The 18,919-nt window shown below is 42.8% G+C and overlaps 1 long non-coding RNA gene across 1 annotated transcript in view; it reads left to right on the top strand.

Annotated features, from left to right (window-relative positions):
* The window catches only part of LOC143962814 (uncharacterized), a 60,963-nt gene extending 51,888 nt beyond the window's left edge, over nt 1-9,075 (top strand). Inside the window, exon 2 of the long non-coding RNA XR_013270802.1 lies at nt 8,744-9,075. This is a non-coding gene — a long non-coding RNA (uncharacterized LOC143962814). The remainder of the gene's footprint in view (nt 1-8,743) is intronic.
* The last annotated feature ends 9,844 nt before the right edge of the window (nt 9,076-18,919 follow it).

The raw sequence follows: 18,919 nt of genomic DNA on the forward strand, positions 1-18,919 counted from the left end.
GGAGCTTAAACTTCGAGTTACCAATAATAAGTAGTTACCAAGAAGAAACCTTAAAGGGTAAGTTCACCTTTACAGAAAAATCTGTAAGGTGAAATTACACCATCGCTCCCGATCCCGCTGTACCTGAAGCTTGCGATCTCCCGCACTGACACATCATAAAGCCACTTTACTGGTCCAGGGATCAGAAATTCCCTGTGGCTTAATCTTCTAAATGTACCTCGTAAAGGTACAGATAGGAGGCATTCTGATTGGTCGGCAGCGCCGACCAGGTACCGTGGGACCGGGTGCGATTGGGAGGGTGTCCAGTATAAGTTCACCTTACAGATTTTCTGTAAAGGTGAACTTATACTTTAAGGATTTAGAGAAGATCTGTAAAGAAGAATAGACCAAAATTCCTCCTGAGATGTGTGCAAACCTGGTAATCAACTACAAGAAACGTCTTATCTCGGCTTGCCAACAAGAGTTTCTCCACCAAGTACTAAGTCATGTTTTTTTTTTAATCAGAAATTTTTTTATTGTGTGATTAGTTATCAAAAACACAATACAGTAGTCCAAACATATAGACTAAGTCATGTTTTGCTTGGGGGTCAAATACTTATTTTACTCACTGCAACTTAATTTATATGTATCGTGTTTTTTTCTGGATTTTTGGTTGATATTCTGTCTTTTACATTTAAAATACATTTATGGTAAAAATTAACTGCTTCAGCCCGGAAGGATTTACCCCCCTCCTGACTGGGGCATTTTTTTGCGATACGGCACTGCGTTAGTTTACCTGACAATTGCGCGGTCGTGCGACGCTGTACCCAAACAAAATCGATGTTGTTTTTTTTCCCAAAAATAGAGCTTTCTTTTAGTGGTATTTGATCACTTCTGCGGTTTTAATTATTTGCGCTATAAAAAAAAAAACATTTTTTTCTAGGCCGATATGTAATTTTCTACATATTTTTGGTAAATAAAAACACAATAAGCGTATGTTGATTGGTTTGCACAAAAGTTATAGCACCCACAAAATAGGTTATTGCTATATGGCATTTTTATTATTATTATTAATTTTTTTTACTATTAATGGCGGCGATCTGCGATTTTTATCAGGAATGCAACATTGCAGCAGACAGATCGGACACTTTAGACACTTTTTTTAAACCATTGACATTTATACAATAATCAGAGCTATAAATAGCCACTGATCATTGTATAAATGTCACTGGCAGGTTAACACTGGGGGCGATCAAGGGGTTAAATGTGTTCCCTCACTGTGGGGGGGTGGGACTGACTGGGGGAGGAGACTGATCGGTGTTCCTATATACTAGGAACACATGATCTGTCTCCTCTCCCATGACAGGACGTGGATTTGTGTGTTTACACACACAGATCCACGCTCCTGCTCTGTCACAAGCGATTGCTGGTATCTTCTTTGTATTGAAGGCACTTTTCAGAATAAGGCCATATGATCAATTTTTGTTATCTAAACACAAGTTCCTTTAAGGGTTAGTTCATCTTTCAATCATCAATAAATGTTCTATGTCTTGTCCCTGAATATCACGGCATAACCCTAAACTAATCAATTTTAAAATATGCTTTTTGCATATCTGTAAGCCATTTTCACAATGAGTGAAGCCTGCCCCAAAACAGTTTTTCAAGCTCTATTCTGTCTAGGACAGAGCAGCCATTAGTGCAAGCACTCCCTAGCAATACAGGAGCGAGGGTTAGGCCGCGTACACACGGGCGGATTGTCTGCCCAACTAAGTTCGTCAGACAATCCGACAGACAGTCCGTCCAAATTTTGAATGAACGGACTTGACCACACACGATGAACAGACAGTCCGCTGAAAACTTGCGCGATGACGTGTACAGCACGTACGACGGGACTAGAAAAACGACGTCCAATACACTGCAATGCAACCTTCGGCCGTGTAAATCCTTTCTGAGCATGCGCCATACTTAGTCCGTCCAACTTGCCTACACACGAGCGGACTGTCCGCTGAAACCAAGTTTGGACGGACAAAACCAAGTTTGGACGGACAAAATTACGGAAATTCCGAAAGACTAAGTCCGTCAGATTGTCCGCTGAAAAAGTCCGCTGAAGCCCACACACGAGCGGATTGTCCGCTGAAACACGGTTCAGCGGATTAAGTTGGGCAGACAATCCGCCCGTGTGTACGCGGCCTTACCCTTCTCTATCTCTCTTGTCAGAGCCACTGATCTCATTCATGGAATCAGGAGAGAGCAGGATCAACTTTAATTTTAAAATTTTTAAGGCAGGACATGGTTCAGGCAGCCATGACATTTCCAAAAGGTAGAAATCCCAGCTGTAACTTACTACTGGACTCCAGTACCTAATCCAGGAGCTCCTAAATTAGAACTACAGTAAAACCTTGGATAGCGAGCATAATTCGTTCCGGAAGCATGCATGTAATCCAAAGCACTTGTATATCAAAGCAAATTTCCCCATAAGAAATAATGGAAACTCAAATGATTCGTTCCACAACCATTTATTCATAAGTCCTTCAGTTTATAGTCCATATAAAAAGATTATAGCAATGTGATGGGTTGTGTAACCATAAAATGTCCATCCACAAATGGAAGCCTCCACAAGGGGATTAGAAGCAAAATCCAGCAGGAGCTACAGAGTATAAAAGAGAAGTATGCAGGTATTCGGGGTAAAGGTGTCCACATAGACCTTCCACCGCACCGCCGGCTTTCACCAATGTCAGTCTGCAATCGTGACGGGAAGACTACCCTGAAGTAGAGCGATCTGAAAGCGAGGCTTGAACCGTTCGTGGAGTGCAACGTGGAAGGGACAATATCAATGGCAGTGAGGAGGATGGTCTATGTGGACATCTTTACCCCGGATGCCTGCATACTTAGATGTACCTTTTTTAATCATCAGCCATGTGAGTTTCTAAATGTTGTACCATCAGTAAATGTAATTGCTACACTTAGAGGCACCTCTCTTCTCTTTCATACTCAGTTGTGACATGACACTACTTGTATATCAAGACATCGCTTGTATATCAAGTCAAAAACGTTTGCTTGTCTTGCAAAACGCTCTTAAACCAAGTTACTCTCAAACCAAGGTTTTACTGTACAGCCAAAATCTTAAACTTTAAAGAATGGGGAAGGGTTTACAACTCTGGTTTTATTGCTGTGTATCACCGGGAAAATAAATAAAAGGAGATCTGAATGGGATGTAGACAGCAATAAAAACAAATGTCATTCATTATTCAAACCCTTCCCCTTTTGGGAGCTGTCAGGGGTCAATACTCCCATCAATTGGTGTAAGGTGTAGTTTCTTTCAATGTGAAGTTTTTGACCTTAAGCTCGTAGATGTCTTTCCATCTAAGATATAGGGTTTTTTTTTTAGTTTTTGTATTAAATCATGAGCCCTCCTCTCTATGCATTATTCCCTGAGCTCCTGTGCTTGATACTTGGGCGGCAATTGGCGGTACACAAATCATAAGGTAAAATCTAGGCGTTCAGAGTAGACCAAGTATCCAATAAGGGTTTGGACTGTAAGAACAAAGGCGTCTAAATAATACAATATAAGTGATCTGGTGGCTTGACCAGTGGTGTATTTACAGTTTATTCGGAATAGGAGCAAGGGCCCCTATAAAGGAGCTGAGGTGCATTGTGGTAGGAAATTAATGGAGACAAGGAATTTAGGCTAGCACCTTGGATCAACAAAGGAAAATGAGGGCTCGGTTGTGGAGACATTACCAACAGAGACAGAATATCTGTTGGTAGGAAATAGGTTAGGCATTAGCCGAGCCTCAGACTGGGGGTATTTGAAAAGTTAGAAAGAAGGAGGGGGTAAGAGGATGAAGATGGGAAAGTGAGGAAGTAACCCCCTCCCATCCCGGTGTGACCTGACCCTGATAATGAGATCTGAGATGGATGACAAAGCAGTAAGCTACGATGGCATAAGGACCGACTATACAAAGTCCGGTGGCAAGTGGTGTTTAAAGGGTTTGTTAACCCACATGTCTTACTTTATATAATATGCTCGGTCTCCTAAGGATATGTCCCCCTGTGTGCAGGGCCATGGATAGGGAAGTACAACCAGCCCTGTTGTACTGGGCCTGCTCCCATCAGCTACACATTACAGTTTGTTACTGCATTTAAAAAAAAAATTTTATAAACGCTTTCCCCGCTTCTAGTTGCTTACAGAGGGGGGTGTATTATTTTCCTGGGCCCCATCAAGTCAACACAGGGGCCCAGGAGGGGAGTGCAGTGGAGGGACTATTTCTTTATTTATGGGGCGCATGTACATCATGCCGCCCTACTATTCTTTTAGTCCCAGCTGGCAGAGTGATACTGTAATTTTCCGGTTGGCTCCTGGCTGCAGTCCTCACGAGGCTGAAAGCAGGAGGACAGCATGGCTGCAATGGACACAGTGAGCGGAGAATAGAGCACATAATACTCACTGTGTCCTGTTATGTATCTCGCAGAACAGCAGGTTATCAGCAGTACAATTATCATACAGGCAGCACAGTAAGCAGGAGCTCTATCATGGCTCTATGTCACATTGCTTTTGGGTGCTGAATTTGTTATGGCTGTGCTATGTTACAGTGTGTTACATACAGTACAACCATAAGTTAACAAAGCCAGCACCCAAAAGCAATGTGACACGGAGCCATGGTAGAGCAATGACAGAGCCATGATTGAGCGCCTGGTTACAGTGCTGCCTTTGTGATTATCATAATTCTGATGATAATAGGAAACGGTGAGATGCTACGTTACACTTCATTTAGGGGAGCAGTAAACGTGCAGTGGAGCTGCATTTTTACTGCCCTCCAAACCAATCCCCTTTAACTGCTTCTTGTCCAGTGAAGTACCAGTACGTCACTGAATTGGAAGGGAGATATCTTGCTCATCACTACAGCAATTATCAAGATATAATTTTTTAGCCCCAGCGATTCTGCACAAAGGGGGTTAATTAGTAAAGGAATATCCATTTTGCACTGCAAGTGCACTTGGAAGTGCAGTCGCTGTAGATCCGAGGGGGACATGCAAGGAAAATAGATAAATAGCTTGCACATGATTGGATTATAAAATCAGCAGAGCTTCCACTCATTTCAGATCTACCCCTTAGATTTAGGGTGACTGTACTTCCAAGTGCACTTGCGGTGCAAAGCAGATTTGACTTTTGTAAATAACCCCCAAAGTAAAAGTAATCCTAGTGGCTAAGAAGCACACACGCGGCCGTATTGTCCGCCGAAATGTGAGTCTGGCAGACATATTTGAGTGCAAAACTACTTTCTTAGTCCCCGGACTTTTGGGTAAAAAAAGTCCGCCGGAGCCCACACACGGGGGCCGGACTTTTCCACCGGATTGTTTGATCGTGTGTACACGGCTTAAGTGTTCTCCGTGGGGAAGGTTCAGCACCACTAAAAATCCCCATTTATACTTATTTTGTTTTTTTTCTACATATTACTGGGATGAGGAACTGTATTGTTCAATTGGACCCACTATTCTTTTTTGCTTCATAGCTATCTGCAAAAGTCAACAAAATCATTAACTCGCCACTGTGGATCACTTGTCAATGGTAATAAACATTTAAAAAGTAAAAACGATTTCTGAATTAGTCTCCTCACTACAACACCCTTGCCTCACACATAACATACTTGCTTTAATACATGAAAAAATAAGCTGCTAAGAAAACAAAAGCAAAGCAGTTGAGTATATATACATAGAATAGCTTAAAATTAATTGAAAAGAAAAACAGATGTTCTATTGTGTTAAAGGCAAAATGAGATGAAAGCATTGCTAGAGGAACATAGACCCGTATGTCAGCACAGCAAGAGCCTAATTATTCCACTGTCCATTGTGACATATTTATTGTATAATTGTGTGGATCATATAAATACTATAAATGTTAACAAAAAATATTTTTTACTTCAATAGGAAAATCTCTGCTCTAGCCATCCTTTAGTATTTTCCTTCAATTTATGATTTGGTCATTCTGAACTGACAAAGAAAGGACAAAGATATAACAAATGTTAGTGAATCTAAGGATCCTAAGTAGCAATTTATAGCAGGAGAGGCATTTGATATGTTTAATTCAAAATTTTAACATAGGATCACTGGATATCTGAGCTTAGTAGATTGGTTTACAGTAGAAGATCAAGTTCGCATATCGCATACAATTATACACCCAAACAGTGCAGATCTGATTATTTTGTAGGACCCCAAGACATAGCTTAAAGGATAACTTTACCTTTATTAACATGTAACAACTGTATTTAGATTGTAACATGTTACTAGGCAGCACCACTGCTCATCCCCTCTCCCTTCCAATACCCCCTCTCCCTTCCAATACCCCCTCTGTAACAGCAGGAGGGGGGTTCTTCTCCCAGCATTTGCTGTCACAACGTAACATCTGCTCTGTCCTCACAGCTTGAATGAAAACACTACAAGTCCTGCCTTCTACATCGGCAGATGGTGTTTGAATGCGGGAGCACTGTCCAGCAAGCCTGTAGTTCATTCACACGGCCTACTGCCCAGGAACTGTCTGTCTGTACAGAGGTATGGGCAAAGAGCCAGTGTTAATTTTGTCAACAAAAATGTTTTCAGCATAATTTTCGTCAGCTGCATTTTTGCATTGACGAAAACTAAACCAGAAGTACACCACGTTTTCATCCTCTGACGAAAAGTATGACAAAAATCAATTCCGTTTTCATTAACGAACCAAAATTAAACGAAAATGTGAGGCAGGGACGTTTTCCCTCAGAACTTCCAGTTTCCACGGAGCTCCTCCTTCTTCCTCTGGATGAAGCATGGCATTTGTAGATAGGAGGGTGTCCACAGAAAGGTTAGACCAGGGATTGGCAACCCCCGGCATGCGTGCCAGACATGGCACGTGGACACCCTTTGGGTGGCACGCAAGAACAATCCTGGGAGACCCACCTCCCACACATGAAAGCCAGTCTAGTTGAGCAACTGTATAGAGGAGAAGCAGTGCACATGTGGACAACTGTCGGGTGGCATGTGAGAATGATCCTAGGAGACCTACCCCCCACAAGTGAAAACCGGTTCAGTTCAGCCAGTCAGTTACAGTATAGAGGAGCTTCAGCAGTGGGAGTGGCCCCCACCCACCTCTCTTCCTGTCGGCATCAGTGAGCACTTTCCATTGATTCCAGATGTGCAGTGAGGGAGTCGGTGCCCTGGGGCCAGCAGCACTGCTCATTATGCACTTTTTTCCCCTCTGTGGCAGTCTCATAATCAGCAGGCTTATGGCTGGGCTTTTCCATGTGTGCACCTGCTGTCTCTGAGCCCTCCTCTGCTTTAGTAGCCATGCAACAGATTCAAGCAGAAGGGGAGACCAATGAGAAATGATGTATACCAGGATTGTGAGAAATGCTATATACCAGGATTTGTGAGAAATGCTATATACCAGGATTTGTGAGAAATGCTGTATACCAGGATTCGTGAGAAATGCTGTATACCAGGATTTGTGAGAAATGCTGTATACCAAGACATGTGAGAAATGCTGTATACCAAGACATGTGAGAAATGCTCCATTCCCGAATTTTTGAGAAATGCCGTATGCCAGGATTTGTGAATACTAGTTTCCAAAAGCTGTTCTAGTATTAGCTCCCATACCCTGCTCTACATTCACATGGGTGTTTAGGCATGATGCAAATGGCAGTGGCAGGAAACTGCTGATTCTTACTGCTGGTTTTGACACCTGTTAGCAGCTACCTGCAATTCCTATTGTGTGTTTTGAAAATGCAGGAAATGGTGCTGGTCGGAGGTGTTAAGGTTCTGGAATTTAGGCTGTTGTGAATTGTGAAGGTGCAGTAATTGGGACTGATCTGAGGGGTGAAAGTATAAACACAAAAGTCAGTGCTACTACCCATACAACACATAGATAGCAGAGCTCCCAGGTGCTCGATTCACAGTCAATGGCTGAGTAGAGTAATGTGTAAAAAATTATCCACACTCTTTTCTCTTAACATTTCTTCATTTTATTGAAAAGCCACAGTGGACAAACGCAGATTAAGTCAGTTGACGCGTTTCAGCCTATAAGGCCTTAGTCATAACCACATTACAGACATAAAAAAAGAGGGAAGAAAAAAGAAAGAGGAGGCTCTGGGGAGAGGCATTCTTAATGTAAGTGCAAGTCCAGATCCTGCCTCACGTTTAACCCCCGAGGCGATCTAGTATTTAATCTAAAAATCCACCATGTTTCTCTCTCCAGTAACCTTCTCTCCCTATCACCTCCTCTGGGTGAGTGAGACAACCATTCTTTTCCTCTGAAGCGAAATGAGGAAAGATCTCCCTGATGACATTCTCTAAAGTGACGTGTTGCATTCAAAATATTTCTAGCATTTGGATTATTTGTGTCACAATAATGTTCCCTATACGGGCTCTCAAAGGACGTGTGGTACAACCTACATGTTGGAGGCTGCATGAAATACAGGTGATCAGGTAACTTACATTTTGTGCCACAGTTGATGTATTACTGTATAGTGAACTCTTCATCTATGGCAACAAACATTTTACCCAAAAGACACAAATTACAGTACCTGATACAGTTTGTAAGGGCGTTCTGAACTTCAGGACCAAGCAAAAACAGATGTCTTTATGAACCAGAAAGTCTATAATAGGGTATCTTCCCCACTTATTACAGTGCCTACAGGTTTTTCTATTACATGGGTAACTGTCAGGCCTGGCTCAGCCTTCTCTGAGCTGGCCGCTCAGCTGTCAGCTAATTGCCAGCTCTCAATTCTCTCCACAGTTTACCAGCTGTTGTGGATCCGCTCATCAGTCCTGCCTACCTAAAGATCTCCAGCTCACTTCATTCCAGCCTTCGCCTTGGTCACATCACAAGAAACCATCTCCTGCATTCCTGTTTAAAGTCTGGCTTTGCTGACATCCCTTCTGGCTCCTTATCCTGCTTTCTGTTCCTCTACTTGGATCCCTGACTTCTGGCCTGGCTGATTACCTGATCTACTGAACTCTGGCTTGGCTGACTACCCGATTCGGTTACTGGACTCTGGTTATGCTTTGTCTAGGCTTACTCTATTTAACTTTTTATTTTTATTAATAAACAAGTGTGATTTTACTGTACTTCTCTTTCTGTTTCATGGTTTCTGACAAACTTCCAGGATAGGAGAGCCAGGTGGATTGGCATTGTTTAGATGAGAAAAGACTAGGTCATAGTGCAGTCCCTAATATGGGCACACGTTAGCTAAAAAAAAGGGTGAAGGTGCAGGAATTGGAACTGATCTGAGGAGTGAAGGTGTAGGAATTGGAAATGATCTGAGGTTTGAATGGGCAGGAATTGGGACTGATCTGAGGTGTGAAGGTGTAGGAATTGGAAATGATCTGAGGTTTGAATGGACAGGAATTGGGACTGATCTGAGGTGTGAAGGTGGAGGAATTAGGACTGATCTGAGGAGTGAAGGTGCAGGAATTGGGACTGATCTCAGGTCTGATGGGGCAGATTGATACCCATCAATGCAATACCTCATGGGTCCTATAGTTCTGCAACAGCTGAAGGGCCGCATGTTGGACACACGTTATAGAGCTTGTTACTGATAGCAGGACCACGTTAGGAATAAGGCTCACAGACACCAAGCACTTGTTCAATGCGGCAAGTGGCTACAGTGATGTGAAGAAGCATTATCATCTCTACAGCTTTAGTGAAAGCCAAAGCCATCTTCCTTTCTCCTGGCTACAGTTCATGTTTAGCAGTCCAGGATCCTTACTTACATCAGTACCCATGTTTCAGGTGCCTGAATTAGGATTGCTTTAGTTCCTTATCAAAAAAACGACCTGCTCTATAATGGAGTTTCAATGAGCAGGGACAACCGATCTACATTTTTCCAGCTTCAGAGACTAGGAACATATCATGATACCTACAATCCATTTACAAATATACTTTTGCTTTCAGTTCTACTAAAGTCTCATAACATTCCCAACTCTCCCATTCACATATGATGTTGTTCTATCTCAAACATCTGCTGTGACCCCCTAATACCACAACTGCTCCCAAAATCTTGATTGTAATCACCTCCAGATAATATTTATAAGGTGGCCTAGCTATATTTTAATATGGTTTCAATTGACATTTTAAAATTGCCCCCCACCTAGCAACCCATTATACTTTTCCTTGGGTATTATCTACAAATGCAAGAGGTCTATCCTAATTTAGCTTTCAGCCTCCAAGCCCACCTCTCACTACCCAATTATTGTTTTTGAAACCACCAGCACCTAACTAGTGCTCTGTTTCAAAGCTTGTTAGCAATGTTCTGAAAACCGGTCAGCTAACTGCCACTCTAACAGCTGATGCACATGTTTCATACAGCCTCCTTGAGTGGAGAGTTCCTATTCATAAGTGCTTATTCTTAAATGCAAAATTCCATAGCAACAAATCAGAATTCACTCTGAAGTCAGACCAGTACAAGATCAGTTCAAATTAGTTTCTGTGTGTTACTGCACTAAAGCTATCTTTATTGAAAAAGTCAAATAGTGTGCCAGCCCCCTACTGACACCATCATCTAGACCCAGAAGGGCACATGTACAGTATTTCAGCCATGGCATTTTCTGATGCACTACATGTGCATGTTTAATGGGAACTATCCTCAAAATGACCACCAGGAAAAAGGCTGTATCAGTGAATAGAATAGTAAGCTGACCACCCAAGGCAGCAAATAGATATGGCAGCTGCAACAGTACAGTTTAAAAGATCTGAGGAAGCAAAACACTTTTCTCTACAAGCTGGCATCTACAGCCTAGAGGTTCATCCATTTGACATGCACCAACATCTATAGTAGTTGAGGTTTGGATTAAAATAGCATTATTCACAAAGTGATTATGCCTGCTGGAATTGTCAGAATCCCTAGTGTCTGACCTTACATCTTATTAAAAGAAAGACTTTTGTGTACTAAGGGATAACAACAAGGCTCAACAAGCATCAAACCTACAAAACAGAATGCCAGATTTAGGATCCAACCTTCTGAAGTTTGGCCCAAGCACCTAGTATGCTGCACTGCAAGTTTTGCAAAGCACTTCTTCACTACAATTGTAACCTAAAACCGAACAGGAAACCAAAGCACTATGCGATCCTTCTTTGTGTAATTTGCAAGTCTGATAAGAAGATGGTAAGATATTGTGTGGGAATACCCAGTGCATATTTTGTTACCACTAATGAAAAAGATCATACAGTAGTCCCCTTAGAAGCTTAACTCCTGGCATCTATAATAAGAACAACCTATTCTATAAAAATTTTAAACAACTCATTACATGTAACATAAAACGGTCATACAGAAAGTACATGAATTTATTTTATCACTGGTACTTATATAGCGCTGTCAATTTTACACAGCCTTTACACATATATTGTACATTTACATCAGCCCCTGCCCTCGAGGAGCTTACAATCTAAGGTCCTTAACTCACAGTCATACAGACATACTAGGGCCAGTTTAGACAGCAGCCAATTAACATACCAGTATGTCTTTGGAATGTGGTAGAAAACTAGAGCACCCGGAGGAAACTCAAACAGGCACAGGGAGAACATACAAACTACAGGCAGGTAGTAGCATGGTTGGGTTTCGAACCAACAAGCCTAGTGTTGCTAGGCAGAAGTGCTAACCACTTAGCCACTGTTTATGTTTACTATCCTCCTGTAAAGCAACACTCTGAAAGACTGGAAAAAAGATGGGCAGAATATAATGTAAAAATCTATTCAGGTTCTGCTGCATTGCATGGTGCTATGTGTCTAACACCGATAGAAAGAGAAAGAAAAATTATGATCTCAGTGTGCAACTTCTTTTTCTTGTCGAACCAGAAAAACCTAATAGTTTATTTGCCTTTTACCAGGTAAATGGAACGTTCCCTAACATTCTATTAGGACAGACAAAATAGCCTAACATTCGACCAGCAGGGGAAATAATATGATGGAAATGTCAGCACTGTGTACACAGTCTATGAAGAGTCCTGTGTCAACGACCTGTGTCAGTCTTAAAAAGGACTCGATCTGAAAAAACAACACAAAAGGGGGGTCTAACTGAAAGTGCCTCTATTTCACTGACCCTCCTGGCAGTGGTCACTGCCACCAAAAAAACAGCCTTATAAGTTAGGTCCCTTAGAGGACACCCTTATAAAGGCTCAAAGGGGGGTTCAGCAAGAACCTGCAAGACCAGAGAAAGGTCCCACTTAGGGAAGGAAGGACCCTGCACTGGTCTCTGTGTTAAAAGGGCTCTGAAAAATCTGACCACCCAGGGGTTGGTGGCCAGGGATTTCTCTAGGTACACGCTAAGCGCTGAGACTTGGCTTCTAAGGGTACTGATGGCTAGCCCCTTATCTGCCCCGCATTGTAGAAACTCCAGGACTGCTATAGGGCTCTGCATCTTAAAAGAGTTCTCTGAGCACCAGTCTCTAAAGCGCCCCTAAACCTTGTGGTAGATTCGGCGCATCTCCTCCTTTTTACTATTGAGGAGGGTGGCTACTAATTGTTTAGAAAAGCCTTTGCTTTTTAGTATTTCTTCTTCAAAAGCCAGGCTGCTATGTTCCAGCAGCCTACCTGGGGACAGATAACTGGGCCTTGTGATAGGAGATCCTTTCGGGTCAGAAGGAACCAGGGAGGTTCCGCTGCCAATTGCCCGAGGATCGAGACCCAAGCCCTTTTCGACCAGTATGGAGCCACTACTGTCAGAGTGGTGTTTTCTACCTGAAATTTTCTCATAACTGCCGGCAGAAGCACTGGAGGTGGGAAGGCATAACAAACTTTGAAGTGCCAGCTTTGTGTCAGGGCATCTACCTCTAGCACATTTTCCCATCTGCTGAGAGAGAAGAAACATGGGGCCCTTGCATTGCTCTAGGCAAAAAGGTCCACCTCTGGGGGGCCCCATCTCTTGACTATGAGGTCGAAAACCTCCTGATTGAGTACACAATGGGCCTCTCTCAGCTGTCTTCTGCTGAGGAAGTCGGCCACTACATTCTCCTCCCCCTTTAGGAACACTGCTGAAAGCTTTTACCCAGCTGAGGATCTCTGAGGCTAGACTTAACAGGTGCCCGCTTCTCGTGTCACCTTGCTTGTTTATATAAGCAATGACTGAGGAGTTGTCCGAACACACCTGGATATGATGCCCCAGGAGGTCCCCTCTGAAGGCCTTGAGTGCCAGTCCGACTGCTTTTAATTCTTTGCAGTTGGACGACCTTGAGCTCCTCTTTTTTGCACATCCCCTGCGCCAGCTGAGATCCCAGGTGTGCCCCCCAGCCTCTGCCGCTTACGTCCGTGGTAATGACTCTGGACACTGGAATGATCCACAGGTGCCCCTGTGACAGATTTATCTGCTTCCTCTGTCACCAGTGGAATCTTTTGACCCGAGGCAGAGTTGAAAGCAGAGTGTCTAAACACTCCTGGCCACATCTTTAGAACCAAGACCTGCAGGGGACGGAAGTGCAGGCCTGCCCACTGGACTGCCAGAATGGCAGAGGTTAGTAAGCTGAGGTATGACATGGCCGTCCGTATTGATACCTGCTGGTTGTTCTAAAGGGATGCTACTGCTCGGTCCAGCTTCAGAATCTTCTCTGCTGGGAGAAAAACTTTCAGCTGAGTAGAGTCCAGCAGGTATCCTAGATAGGAAATTTGTTGAGCTGGAATTAGGCTGGATTTTTCCAGGTTCAGTAGCCATCCTAACCCTATCAGGGTTGTTTTTGTTAGTTCCAGATCCCTGAGCTGTGAGGATGCTGTAAAGAGGAGTAGATCATCTAGGTATGCAATAATTGATACCCCCCGAGTCGCAGAAAAGCCATGGCTTCAGCCATGACCTTTGTGAATACTCGGGGCGATGAGGATAGGCCGAATGGAAGTGCCTGAAACTGCAGGTGAATGGTTTCCTCCTCTACCTTAACCGCCAGGCACAGGAACTTTTGAAAGGTTTCCACAATAGGCAAGTGGAGGTAAGCGTAACAGTTCTGGGGCAGTAAAGCTCTGACTGTGAATATCCATCCGGAACCTTTTGTAGACAATCACTCTGTTCAGGGGTTTCAGATTTAGAATTAACCTGTAACTTCCTGAGGGCTTTCTTACCACGAAAACGTGCGAATAAAAGCCTGTCCCTTCTTCCGCTCTTGGAACACTGCAAACCACATTTTGTTGCTCTAGTTACTTCAATGCCCCCAGGAGGGCATCTGCTTTTGCCGTACATCTGGGGAGAAGCGTGACTAAGCTTTGACGTGGAGGGGGCGGTGTAAATTCTAGACAGTACCCCATTCCTATGATCCCCAGGATAAATTGGTTGGGGGAAATTGCTTCCCACTGTGGAAGGAAGGCCCCCAATCTTCCTCCCATCGTGACCAGTGAGTCACTGGGTTTTACGGGGCTGTTCAGGAGGGCGAAAAATGGCTCCTCCTTTGCCCTTACCCCTTTGGTTCCAAGTCTTCTTTCCTTCTGGCTTGGGAGACTTTTTTTGTGGACGAAACCCCCTTTTTGACTGAGTCAGGGGTTTACATTTCACTGGGAACGCCTTCTTTTTATCAGCTGTACGGTCTAACACTGTCTTTCTGTCTCTAGACCTGGGCCAAAGAGAAGATCACTGGTCAGGGGAATGCCACACAGTTTGATTTTGGAGGCATTGTCGCCTGGCCATGTTTTGAGTCAGAGGGCTCTTCTGGCTGAGTTGGCTAGTGCAGGGGTCCTGGCTGACATGCGAACCGACTCATGCGAAGCATCCGCTATATATATGCTACCCCTCGCAGAATAGTTGGAAAGGATGACAAAATGGTCTCTTTTGCTGTACCTGCCTCGATATGGGCTTGAATTTGAGTAAGCCAGTGCTCGAGGTTACGGCCACCACAGTGACCACCATCTCTGGTTTCAGATTACCTTGAGTTGATTCCCAGATCTTTTTTTAGCAGAGAATCAATTCAGAGCCCCAAGATCCTCGAATGCCAGATCTGTGTGTCTGGAAATTTCTGATAATGTTGCTTCCAATCTGGGGTTCTTGTTCCTGATTGAGGCATGGCCATCTGAAAATGGGAATCTTCTTTTCACGGACCTGGAAAAGAAACGTTTCTGCTCAGGATCCTGCCATTCCTTTTTGACCGTTTCAATTAGGACCTTGTGAACAGGAAAAATGTTCTTTTCCTGTTCCTTCAAGCCCTTATACATCTGGTCACAGAGAGATTTTTTTTTGTCTTCCCGAATATCCAGGGTGGTGTAGACAGCCCCCAAGAGGTCCTCTACCTCATCAGGGGACAGCTTGTACCTTGAGGGTTTTCTGGACTCGCCGTCCCTATTCTCTCCTTCCGACTGGTCCTGAGAACTGGAAGTAGCACTGTCTGGTTCCTCCCTAGCTTCCTCCCTGGAAGCTCCTGACACTTCTCCTGAAGTAGAGGCACTAGGTAGGGAAGATGCAGAGCCCTGTGCTAAAAGTGGGTTTGTACTCTGTGATGCAGGTGAGGGTTTAACGACAACCTGTAAACCTTCAAACAGGATTTTAAATGATTAAAAAGGTTGAGGACAACTCCTTAACTGATGCAGCTAGCCCTGACTCCTGCTCAGATGCTCTTTCGTTAACCAGTGTGTCAATACAGTCCTTACATAAGACCTTACACTTATTGGGAATTTTTTCCCAAAAATATGTAGCAAAATACACATTGGCCTAAATTGATAAAGAAATTAGATTTTTACATTTTTTTCACTGGATATATTTTATAGCAGAATGTAAACTTTTTTTTTGTTTGTTTTCAAAATAGTCAGTCTTTCTTCTGTATAGAGCAAAAAATAAATGCAGAAGTGATCAAATACCACCAAAAGAAAGCTCTATTTGTGGGGAAAAAAGGACATTTTATTTGGGTACTGCGTCGTACAACCGCACAATTGTCAGTTAAAGTAATGCAATGCCGTATCCCAAAAAATGGCCTGGTCATGAAGGGGGAGGTAAATCTTCCGGAGGTCAAGTGGTTAAATGGCAGTCTAAGAAAACTGCTTACATGCTCCCTAGCCTGTATTATATATGTGGGAACAGATGGGCGACAGACTGAGTGCAGTATAAATCATACATTTAATAAAAACAAGTATTAACTCACAGGTTAAATTAGATGAGTTCAGTATGTGGTGAAAATCGCCAGTCCTGGAGTCTCATAAATGTCTTCACTTTGCAGCCTGGGGCACTGGTGTGATCTTACAGGGATCCAGAGAATGCGATTTTCACCACATACTGAACTCATCTAAAAGTTATAGCATTTACAAAATAGGGATAGTTTTATGGCATTTTTTTTTTTTTTTTTTACTAGTAATGGCAGCAATCAGCGATTTTTATTGTGACTGCGACATTGCGGCAGACACATCAGACATTTTTGGGACCATTGTCATTTATACAGTAATCACTGCTATATAAATGCAGTGATTCCTGTGTAAATGACACTGGCAGTGAAGGGGTTAACCAGTGTGTGGCAGTGTAGGGGTTAAGTGTTCCTAGGGGTGTGTGTCTAACTGTGGGGTGGCTGGGCTTTCATTTAGTGAACACTGATCTCTGCTCCAATCACATGGAGCAGAGATCAGCGTCACTAGTTGCTAGGCAGAATGGAGAAATGCTGTTTACACGGCATTTCCTCCATTCAGCTGCCCCGTGAGACGATCTGCGGGACCTGCGACCGGACTCACAGGGGTCCCGACCGACACGCGAGTACGCCGCCGGCAGCGTGCTCGCAATGGCAGGGCGGCATTGAAGATTGGACATACCTGTACGCCAATATGCATGCCCGTGCCATTCTGCCTACGAACCGGGAACCGGTTAAACAAATGTTTTAATATTATGTGTGCTTATTCACACATACATTTTATGTACTGTATACCTATATTCCAGTTGCTATATAATTTTATGTTATCACCATATCTAGCACCGCTGTTCACCCCTGGTTTTACTGTATTATATATGTGTCTATTGTGTATGAAATAATACACTCGGATTCTGACTTCATTATAAAAACTGCATCATCTTTCTCTTACCTTGTAGCCTGATCAAGCTGCTTACATACTCTCCATCCACTACACTACAGTGGATATGAAAAGTCTACACACCCCTATTAAAATGTCAGATTTCTGTGATGTAAAAATATGAGACAAAGAAATAATTTCACAACTTTTTCCAACTTTAATGTGACCTATAAACTGTACAACAAACTGAAATCTTTTAGGTGGAGGAAAGTAAAAATAAAATAATACAGTAATATGGTTGCATAAGTGTGCACACCCTTAAACTAAATACTTTGTTGAAGCACCTCTTGATTTTATTACAGCACTCAGTCTTTTTGGGTATGAGTCTATCAGCATGGCACGTCTTGACTTGACAATATTTGCCCACTCTTCTTTGAAAAACAGTCCAAATCTGTCAGATTGCGAGGGCATCTCCTGTGCACAGCCCTCTTCAGATCACCCTTCAGATTTTCAATCGGATTCAGGTCTGGGCGCTAGCTGGGCCATTCCTAAACTCTAATCTTCTGGTGAAGCCATTACTTTGTTTATTTGGATGTATGCTTTGGGTCGTTGTCATGCTAAAAGATGAAGCTCCTCTTCAAGTTCAGATTTTTAGCAGAAGCCTGATGGTTTTGTGCCAATATTGACTGGTACTTGGAACTGTTCATAATTCCCTCTACCTTGACTAAGGCTCCTGTTCCAGCTGAAGAAAACAGCCCCAAAGCATGATGCTGACACTACTATGCTTCATTGTGAGTATGGTGTTCTTTTGGTGATGTGCAGTGTTGTTTTTGCACGAAACATATCTTTTGGAATTATGGCCAAAAAGTTTAACTTTGTTTTCATCAGACCGTAACACATTTTCCCACATGCTTTTGAGAGACTTCAGATGTGTTTTCACAAAATTTAGCCAGGCTTGGATGTTTTTCTTCATAAGAAAAGGCTTCCGTCTTGCCACTCTACTCCATAGCCCTGACATATGAACAATACAGGAGAATGTTGTCACATGTACCACACAGCCAGTACTATGCAGATATTTCTGCAGCTCCTTTATGTTGCTGTAGGCCTCTTAGCAGCCTCCCTGACCAGTTTTCTTCTCGTCTTTTCATCAATTTTGGAGGGACGTCCAGTTCTTGTTAATGTCACTGTTGGTCCATAGTTTCTCCACTTGATGACTGTCTTCATTGTGTTCCACGGTATATCTAATGCCTTGGAAATTCTTTTGTACAATTCTCCCGACTGATACCTTTTAACAATAAGATCCCTCTGATGCTTTGGAAGCTGTCTGTGGACAACGGCTTTTGCTGTAGCATGTGACAAAAAGTGTCAGGAAAAACCTACTAGAACAGCTGAACGTTATTTGGGGTCAATCAGAGGCACTTTAAATGGTAGGTGTGTACTGACTCCATTTAGCATGATTTTGAATGCGATGGCTTAATTCTGAACACAGCTACATCCCCAGTTATAAAAGGGTGTGCACACTTCTGCAAACACGTTTTCGTTTTTTTTTTACCCCCCCCAAAAGATTTCAGTTTGTTTTTCAACTGAGTTGTACAGTTTATAGATCACATTAAAAGGTGGAAAAAGTTCTGAAATGATTTAGCTTTGTCTCATTTTTTTACATCACAGAAACCTGACATTTAACAGAGGTGTGTAGCCTTTTTATATCCACTGTATGGATGTAGTTATTGTCTCTGAAATAATACACTCTATTTTATATTGCAGCATAAAACTACATGTTTCTGGATTGTGATTTTACAGGGGCAAAAAAGTAGCCCAAGTCTCCCTTAAAAAATGAGGCTGTTTAAATGTGTGACCCGGCAACCCTATTCCTACACAAGAGGCAGAAGTGGTTTCAGTTCAAAATTCCCATTTGTTGCATAAAAATATTTTCCTCTGTTTTCTACAGCTATTTTGGCAGCAGTATGCCAACAGTCTTGTCTAACAGTGTATATTAATTAGAGTAATTGCATGCTTTTAACA

Source organism: Lithobates pipiens, unplaced genomic scaffold (assembly GCF_037356315.1).
Source record: "Lithobates pipiens isolate NorthernLeopardFrog02 unplaced genomic scaffold, aLitPip1_a1.2 Scaffold_8, whole genome shotgun sequence".
In the NCBI taxonomy this organism is placed as follows: Eukaryota; Metazoa; Chordata; class Amphibia; order Anura; family Ranidae; genus Lithobates; species Lithobates pipiens.